The 10,244-nt window shown below is 44.5% G+C and overlaps 1 long non-coding RNA gene across 1 annotated transcript; it reads left to right on the forward strand.

Moving 5' to 3' along the window:
* Positions 1–1,321: 1,321 nt before the first annotated feature.
* LOC134970044 (uncharacterized) lies at positions 1,322–6,119 on the forward strand. The gene is made up of 3 exons (XR_010189630.1): positions 1,322–1,406; positions 1,544–1,626; positions 6,038–6,119. It is a non-coding gene; the product is annotated as an uncharacterized LOC134970044 (long non-coding RNA).
* Positions 6,120–10,244: the final 4,125 nt, after the last annotated feature.

Genomic DNA, 10,244 nt, shown 5'->3' on the forward strand with positions numbered 1-10,244 from the left:
AACCATGTAAGGGTTATAAAATTGGGTGTTGATAGGACCCCTTGGCGCCGATTCTTCTATTGTGTTGTGTGTGTGTGTGTGTGTGTGTGTGTGTGTGTGTGTGTGTATATATATATATATATATATATGTGTGTGTGTGTGTGTGTGTGTATGTATATATATATATATATATATATATATATATGTGTGTGTGTGTGTGTGTGTGTATATATATATATATATATATATATACTGTATATTTGTTTATATGTATCTATGTTTGTATATGTGTTGGCGCTCCAGTAATGGGAACAGGGCACTTCCAGTTTGCATTTCAGGAGGCAGTGGAGCACGCAGGGGGTTTCTGAGTACACAGAAACACCCCATGATGGGCCAAATGTTGTTTTGTTTTGGGGGTTTTTTTAGACTGTGAGACAGCCGAGGGGAGATGCAGGCAGGCTCGCGCGAGCAGCAGGCACTCTGCATTTATTCAACTTACGTTTAAGGACTGAACCCGTCTTTGTTTTTCCTGACAGACGCCACCGGGGGACGTGACCTGATGATGCCACTGGGAGTCTGACGGAGTTGCCAGCCCGCATATCTCAGTGAGTGACTGACAGGAAATCCCAGCTACTCTGTATCATGTAATTTTGTATTTGTATCTAAAAATGTTGCTTTGTAAAAACAAATATATATATATATATATATATATATACACACACACACACACACACACACACACACTCATTTATCCAACACCTCTTTTAATCGGGACACATCAGGTGCTGAGGGAGGTGAAAGGGGTCTGTATCAGGTCACTTGTTTCTTATTACAGCGCATGATGGGAGCCGCGCTGGGCATCCTGGTTACCATGACGAACTGGCGCGGCGCAACCCATGACACGCATGGAAGGCGCCGGATACCGGGGCGGAGACGCCGGCTGCAGGAGGGTTTAGTTATGCTGTGGATGGGCTTAGTTAGACTGCAGGAGGCTTAGTAATGCTGCTGGGGGAGTCGGGCTGCTGGAGCTGTAGGTGCTGTGGGGGAAATTTAGGCCACGGGAGGGCTGCTCAGCAGAATTAGGAAGGGAAGTCCGGATGCATCTGATGCCACCACCGACGATAATACTGATAGTCCGGCAAAACTGGTAATCTGGCACTGTGTCGAAACAAGCATGCCGGATTATCGAGATATAGCTATATATATATATATATATATATATATATTAGTACACATCGAGGGGGTGAGGGGCCCCCATAGATATTAGTGTATGGGGCCCCAAGATGTCTGTTGCCATCCCTGGCTATACTATGTTTTTATTCTCTCTCTCTTTGATTCCTCCAGTATATCCTTGTCCTACAACAAGCCACAGATATCGAAAATCTGTATTTGGGGAGATAGGACACACTATCATTAACTTGTTATCAGTAAGTAAATGTATTTACATTTTTTGGGCATACTTTTACTCTACATTGATGTTTATATAAGTGCCATTATGACAGTGACCTATTTAGTGTACTAACACAATGTGGGTTTTTTTTGTTTTTTTATTGTGTTTTCTTAGTACCTTAGAAATTACCAGTATATAATACCACATGGAGATGGGAAAAAAGCTACATAAAGATACTGTCAAAGCGACATAATGAGGTAAGTTAAACAAATTACTTGGATGTTTTGTCTTCTGTAGCATTGCTTTTGACTCAGGGGAGTATATTTACTAAAGTGAGGGTTTATGGAAGTGGAGATGTTGCCCATAGCAACCAATCAAATTTTAGCTATTATCTTTTAGAAGGTGCTAAATAAATAAGTAAAATATGATTGGTTGTTATGGGCAACATCTCCACTTCTGTAAACCTGCACTTTAGTAAATATACACCAAAGAGTTTCCTGCACAACATTGCCTAGCACATAACAGGGAGCGATTCCTTATACTATTTAATGATTAGTATCTAAATTCCCACTTGCTGCCATACTCCTCCTCACCACATTATGGCACTGCCCTTGTCACATGTAGCCCTGTCTTACACCATTACACAACTGGAAATGTCACTGCCCATTACATTATTGATACACTTCTCTCCAGTAATACGTTGGGCTGCTGTGATAATTCTACTTTTATGATTGGCTACAAGTGTTACAACAAATAAAAACGTTGCTCCGGAGAAACAAAAAAAAAACAAAAAAACTTTTTATTATTTTAAAGTCATTTCAGAATGTTTTTGCTTTCATAAATAAGTCAAAATTTTCATCCATCCGAAAATAATCCGCAAGGGAACACAGCAAATTCTTATTGGATCATGGTATCCCTATTTTTCGGAGTAAAATATAACCTATTTTTTTAACCTTTTTTAATATGCTTTCTGACTTTTTGAAAAACAAAAGTAATGGCTAAAGCACAATATACATCTATCACACCTCTGCACATTAAAAAAACTGGAACAGTCCGCATACTGGGACTTAGGAGGCGGGGCATAATGGGACATAATGCCATCCAGAGCTCATGAAACATCTCGAAACAGATGTCTCAGATAAGGGACATATTGTGCCATCCAGACATATTCTCCTAACATTTCCAAACAGAGATCCCAGATGCAGCCCTAGTAGCTGCTGAGTATGGTACTGCCCCAGTAGGTGTGAGATCTTGTTTTTATCCAGTACTGTCCTGTCCTCAAGGTAATAGGTCATATAATACAATAGTCACTTCCCAAGTCTGCCGTCGCATCACACTAATCTGCCCTTATATCTGTACAGTCACTAACCTTATGTGAGTATCTCTTTTGGTTGGTGATCTATGCATTGCTAAAGCTCGGGAGGTGTATGAGTGATACAGCACAGCCTTGCTCTAGGCTGCCACCATTGGCTGCCACCATTATGACATCACAGCATTACCTCACAGTCCCCACCAGACAGGCCAGGACTGGATGTTTTGTTCTGTAGCATTGCTTTTGACTACAAGGGGTATATTTACTAAAGTGCAGGTTTAGAGAAGTGGAGATGTTGCCCATAGCAACCAAATTTTAGCTATTATCTTTTAGAAGGTGCTAGATAAATAAGTAAAATCTGATTGGATGCTATGGGCAACATCTCCACTTCTATAAACCTGCACTTTAGTAAATATAACACCAAGAGTTTCTTACACAACATTGCCTAGCACATAACAGGTAGCGATTCCTTATACTATTTATCTAAATAAATTCCCACTTGCTGCCATACTGCTCCTCAGCACATTATGGCGCTGTCCTTGTCACATGTAGCCCTGTCTTACACCATTACACAACTGGAAATGTGATCATTCTACTTTTATGATTGGCTACTAGTGTTACAACAAATACAAACGTTGCTTTGAAGTAACTCAATAAAAAAAAACTTTTTATTATTTTAAAGTCATTTCAGAATGTTTTTGCTTTCATAACTAAAAGTCAAGATTTTCATCCATCTGAAAACAATCCACAAGGGATCACAGCAGATTCTTATTGGGTCATGTTATCCCTATTTGTCTGAGTAAAATATAAACCTATAATACCTTTTTTGTACAGGTTGAGTATCCCATATCCAAATATCCGAAATACGGAATATTCTGAAATACGGACTTTTCTGAGCGAGAGTGAGATAGTGAAACTTTTGTTTTCTGATGGCTCAATGTACACAAACTTTGTTTAATACACACAGTTATTAAAAATATTGTATTAAATGACCTTCAGACTTTGTATATAAGGTGTATATGAAACATAAATGAATTGTGTGAATGTAGACACACTTTGTTTAATGCACAAAGTTATAAAAAATATTGGCTAAAATGACCTTCAGGCTGTGTGTATAAGGTGTATATGAAACATAAATGCATTCTGTGCTTAGATTTAGGTCCCATTGCCATGATATCTCATTATGGTATGCAATTATTCCAAAATACGGAAAAATCCGATATCCAAAATACCTCTGGTCCCAAGCATTTTGGATAAGGGATACTCAACCTGTATATGCTTTATGACTTTTATAATTTCCAGTCTCCATTCCAGTAAATCTATTATGTTTTACTGGTATAATATCTAATGTACAGCATATTGTATGTCTAACACCATACCTCCCAACTTTGTTTCTTTGTGAAGCGGGACACTAGCCCGGCGAAGCTCCCGAAAAGGGGGTGTGGCCTATGAAAGGGGGTGTGGCTTCACGGGAGGACCCACGCTCGCGAGCCACGCCCCCGTTTCGTCACTGAGGGGGCATGCCCAGCGCTCTGTGAGCCGCTGGCGTGCTCCCTCTCCCTCTGACTCCACTGAATAGACGCTGTGCGCATGCTGAGCAGAGCAGCGATTGACAGAGCCTCCCAACTGACCCCCCCACCGCGGGACCCCCACGGGTGGGACAGCGGGACAGTCCCCAAAAAACGGGACTGTCCCGCGAAAATCGGGACAGTTGGGAGGTATGTAACACCCTCTCTTCATAGCTATTATGGGGTCAATTTAAAGGCCCTTTGGTAGAGTCTTCTCTATCTCTTTGTTCTTTGCCATTCTTTGTACACAGCTGTTGCCATATTCTGCTTTTATGGTGCAGCAAATTCTCTCCCCTGATAACAATGGGCCTAATTCAGACCTGATCGCTGTTCAGGGCCAGATTAAGCCTTCGGGGGGCCTAGGGCACTTAATACAGGGGGGCCCTCTCCCTCATATCAGCACCTGTCAGAATACAGACGTTGGAATCCCAACAGCCGACATCCTGAATGTAAGTCTCAGGGGTAGGTTAGGGTTAGGTTGCGGGAAAGGAGGGTTAGGGTTTGGCTGTGGGAAGTTAGGGATAGGCTGCTGGGATGGGGTGGGAGGTTAGGGAACAGCATCATGGTCCGGCTCTCCCAGTATAATATCCAATAGCACCGGGTGCCCGCAGAAAGCAATCAATATGCAATGCAAATGTGCAGCACTACTGGCAACTGAACAAAGCGGCCTTACAATGGCATAAGTACCGCCTCACGTTCTCTGTACCCCCCGCAACTCATCACCGCCATCCCTTGTATAATATACTGTATTTAATGACCCTCCACCACTTATACATTATATTTAATGGTCTTTTCACCACTCATATAAAATATTTAATCATCTCCCTCCCCAAAGCCCCTTATACATTTAATTACCCATCCCTCTATCCCGTTTGTTATATATTTAACTATCCTTCCCTCACCCTTTTTATATTTAATGAACTTATCTCACCCTCACCATATAAAATCTATTTAATGAATTTACATAATTAACTCACTGAACTGAATGGCGTGTCGCAGCATAGACATAGAGGCAGCTTCAACCTCTTTGCGCTTCAGCAGCATTGTCTACTTGTCGCTGCCGCTGCCACCGGAGTGTAGACAGTGAGTAGGACGGTACTTTCGGCGAATGGGATGAAGGTGCTACCGTACAGACACGGGTGCACTCCTGCAGGCATTGGGGAGGATTCTACTCATGAGGCTCCGCTGGCAGCAGCATCTGTCACTGCTGCTGTTCGTGGAGCCTGGAGATGGGAAGAATCGTCTCTGGACACTGAGCAGCAGCTCCAGCCGGGGGGCCCATCCGGCTCTGTTGCTGTTGTGTGATTTTGCATTACGGGCGATTATCGAACAACTGCGCACGCTTATGGATCGCAATGCGCAGGCGGAAGGCCAAACTCCAAAATAATTATTTAGATCGCTAGACGTACGCAGGCTGATTGACAGGAAGCGGACGTTTGGGGGTGGTAACTGGCTTTTTTCTGGGAGGTTGTGTGATGTCCGCTCCGGCCCCCATCAGCCTGTTTGTACTGCACTGTAGGAGTAAGTCCCGGGCTATGTACAGACTGGAAATATCATTCGATGGTGAGTGAGTTGCGAACGAAGTTGCAGATGTCTGCTGTCTGGCGAAGTTTTCACCCGGCGTAAGCATGCATTCGCACACTTGCATGGGGCGGGTTTTTACTATCTATGGGTGGCGGCTATCTGATCGCAGACCTAGCGATCAGGTCTGAATTAGGCCCAATGTCTGAGTACTGGTGGCTTTTTCATTGCCTGCTATTTGGTGATTGTTGAGTATTTGTTTTGTAGGATCATAAGCCCTATTGATGGAAGGAATTCCAAGTGAAAGGATTTGTCAGGAAACTGATTTTGAATAAACAGTGAAATGTACAGAGGTAAGACTCTTCCAGTCATCTGTCTTACAGGCTGTATCCCTTCTAATGGTGTAATGGAGGAAGGCGCTGTGATCTGCTCACCAGTCTGCTGTACGTAATTGTATCAGGTCATTTTAGTGCTCTGTAATACACTTGGCAGAGTTTTGTATACCTAGGCTAAAATTACATATCTGTATGAATTACTAACCAAATGCCAGTTATAATTTGCGACTGTGAAGTTATTAAAGACCCTCGGTAATATCTGTTGGTCAGCTTCCTCATATATGCCTATAGGCAAGGGCATACATGCTCCCCTTTCATTTCTGACCAGAAAACTATGGTGTTCTGAAGAAATGATACACTCAGCATATCATGAAGGTGAATTGGGAACTGTGGGGCAGATGTATTAACCTGGAGAAGGCATAAGGAAGTGATAAACCAGTGATATGTGCAAGGTGATAAACGCACCAGCCAATCAGATCCTAACTGTTAATTTACATATTGGAGCTGATTGGCTGGTGCTTTTATCACCTTGCACATATCACTGGTTTATCACTTCCTTATGCCTTCTCCAGGTTAATACATCTGCCCTTGTGTTCTCCATTCAGATTCATTATATACCTAGTGATTGTGTCCTTGCTGTAGAAAAACATTGTGGTTTCTTGCTGGTAAGAATGTAAGTGTTTTAAGCACTTTGCTGACCTGCCCTTATGTTGCAGAGGCCGCAGGTGGCTGACAGCACAATGTAAATGCCTGCCCAGTTGTGATGTCAGGCACAACACAACAATGATCAATAAATGTGTATGCACTATCCATGAGCCTAGTGTGTACCCAGCTTAGGACCCAAATGTAATAGCATGCAGGATTCTGGGAAACCCGCCATGTGTTTTAAAGAGATGAAAGGTTGGGCCTAAGAGAGATCAGTGATGATAAAGTTCTCATTTGAATCTATAAGGTGTTTTATCTTCTTCGAGATTGTGAACCAGCCACTGCAACCGCTCACTTTCAGTTTGCTAAAAAAAAAAATGGCTACGGCTTGTGGAGCTGCCTTAGGTCCGCATATTAAAACTTTGAAAAACTGTGGAGTGAACAAGATAAGACACTGGGTGTACATGGATATTGACATGGTAACTGACATTTCCTAATGTTTGTCATTTACATATTCTCAGGAAGATGTTTAGAAATTCCAATTAATCATTCTTATTAGGCCACATCATTTTTAAATGACAAAAACATTGTTAACTCTTTATATGGCCCACAGTGAACACCATGTTTACAAACGTATTGCTGCCGAGAGGTAGAAAAGAATATACAAATATACTTAATTCACATGTATAAACATACAAAACCCATGTCTGTAGAAAAAAAAAAAATTCCCATAAATAAGTAGCTTAGCCTGATGATACAAAAGGCATAGCTGAAAAAGCAAGTCATTTACTTGGAAATTGTACAAATCGGTTATCTGATGGTGATCTTTTAAAACGTAGCAAGTGCTTGTACAGTTAGGGACAACGTGAGTCAGAGCCATCTTAACAGCAGTGTAGGCCCCTGGGCACAGCAATGCACTGGGCCCCCTACACATCCTCCAGTGGTAGGGGGTTCTATCAGCGGCTGCTTTAATGTCCCGTGGGCAGTAGGGGGTGTTCTATCTTTCGCTCAGCATGCAGGACCTGGAGCAGTAATTTCTCCTAATTACTCCTTTACTGCACAGATGGTGGGAGATGGGGTGGGAGGGAGAACACTGAACTGTAGAAGGGGCATCATCATTTTCTGGTGGGAGGGCAGCTTGCTTGACTGACAATATCTCAAGTTCCTGAAAATATATTTCTTAGCTTTGAATGGGATAAAACATTGGGAGAGTCCCACCTTCAGGAGGTACTGGGGACACCTTCAGGAGGTACTGGGGACACCTTTCAGGAGGTACTGGGGACACCTGTCAGGAGGTACTGGGGATTTGGGGATCAGAGTTCAGGAGCCAGAGAAATTCACCAATGAAAATCTAAAACTGCATTCCAGGCATGTGGAGCTAGAGCAGGGACTGGCTGCTGGAAGGCTGATATCTCTGGTTCTGGGCATAGTAAAGACAAACTGACAGTGTCCACCAAAAGGGGAGAGTCCCAGCTTTTGGAGTATACTCTCGGAAAAATTCTAAGTCAGACAAAACCTGAGATATCTGGCTGGGAATAGCAATTAACAGGCTTGGATGGGGACCACTGCTTTCAAGTCAGATATCTCCAGTTCCCCAGGTCCGATTTTCAAAAATCTGGTATCCCTGGAAAGAGCAGACCCTCAGCTATCAGCCTTGGGCCCTTATACTCCTGGGGCCCTTGGGCAAGAGCCCATTGAGCCCATATGAAAAGACAGCCCTGACGTGAGTAAGAGTCTAATACATTACAGGTATAATGCTTACTGTATTAGTTTGGGAATTGTTAGGTTACACACTTCTTCTCTGTGCCAGGCCTCAAAGTGGGGTTCCTAGTAGTGATTGCATTGAACTGATTAATGCCATAGTCCACACCACATTTCCAATACATCCTATTGTTAAAGGATAGAGAATGCCTTGATAGAGAATCATACTAGCATTTATTATGGATTTTTTTCTACATATGTGGTATGTTTGTAATATCAGTCAGCAACATCAATGTTCAATTATATGATGATAATTAGTATGTAACGTGGTTAATGAGCATATCACTGACCTGCTCCTTCCTGGAGAGAACTGCATGCTGAAACTATTTTTGGTTGGCTTCGGTAGTATAGTGTGCATTATAAAATGGGTGTAAGCAGAAAGACCAATAAGAGGTTGCAAGCCCCTCATAGGCTGTATTGCAGCACAGTGGCGTGCGGTGAGGTCAGTAGCTGGTGAGGCACTGCAGCCATAATGTCCACCGAGTCCAGCCAATGACCCCTACCACTGCCGAGCCGCCACCCTGCCCTGTCTCCCTCGACGCCGCCACCCTGCCCTGTCTCCCTCGACGCCACCACCACCCTGCCCTGTCTCCCTCGACGCCACCACCACCCTGCCCTGTCTCCCTCGACGCCACCACCACCCTGCCCTGTCTCCCTTGATGCCACCACCACCCTGCCCTGTCTCCCTCGACGCCACCACCACCCTGCCCTGTCTCCCTCGACGCCACCACCACCCTGCCCTGTCTCCCTCGACGCCACCACCACCCTGCCCTGTCTCCCTCGATGCCACCACCACCCTGCCCTGTCTCCTAACCAGGGCTGATGCTAGGGTGTTCGGTGCCCCTCTGCAAACTATAAATTAGTGCCCTACATCCCATACCCTGTAAAGGAACAGTGCGCACCAAAGGCGCGCTGCGAAAAAAAAGGAATGTGTTTTACACTTAATGGGCATGGTCACACAATAGTAACCCCAATTAAAATTATGCCACATAGTAGCACAATGTTATTCATATTACACCACATAGTAGTTTCCTGTGTTCACATTACATAACATGTTAATCCCCTTTATACACATTATATCACATAGTAGTGCCCCTTATTCACCTAACCTTATTTGGTTCAATTTTCCTAACTGCATGCAGGACTAATATTGTTGCTCAGGGCTTCAGCCTGTGTGTGGCCAGCTGAAGTGCCCTGCATCCCACCAGTATCTCCCTACCCCTGTGTCCTCGCAGAAGATCCATGCCCTTGTGTCCCTCCTGCAGCTCCCTGCCCGTGTCACAGCAGTAGCTCCTTGCTCCTGTGACCCTCCTGCAGCAGTTCCCCTCAGTATTTGAAAAAAGTATTTGTGACTCAGTGTGTGCTGTGTGGGAGCACAGAACCAACTCTTTCCCCAGGTTGCTCATTTCTGCATGTCCCAGCCCACATCGATGACAATGCTGCAAAGTGCAAACACAGAGGGGGGCGTGGCCACGGCAGCTAAGGAGTAGGTTGCGGATCTTGGGAGCTCCCCGGCTATAATAATCCTCTCATCCATCCTGACCCCCTCTGGTGTCCCTACCCAGGCTGATTACCTCCCTCATACTGCAGGGCACTGGCGGGCACCCTCCTCCGCAGTCTCCGGGACTCGTGAGGCGGCGACGGCGGACTTCCGGCCCTGCGGCCTGTGCCTCCTCCGGATCCCCGGCCTCAATTTCGGCGCCCTCGGCCGCGTGACACACGGAGCTCGAGCA

This window comes from Pseudophryne corroboree, chromosome 11 (genome assembly GCF_028390025.1).
Source record: "Pseudophryne corroboree isolate aPseCor3 chromosome 11, aPseCor3.hap2, whole genome shotgun sequence".
Classification (NCBI taxonomy): domain Eukaryota; kingdom Metazoa; phylum Chordata; class Amphibia; order Anura; family Myobatrachidae; genus Pseudophryne; species Pseudophryne corroboree.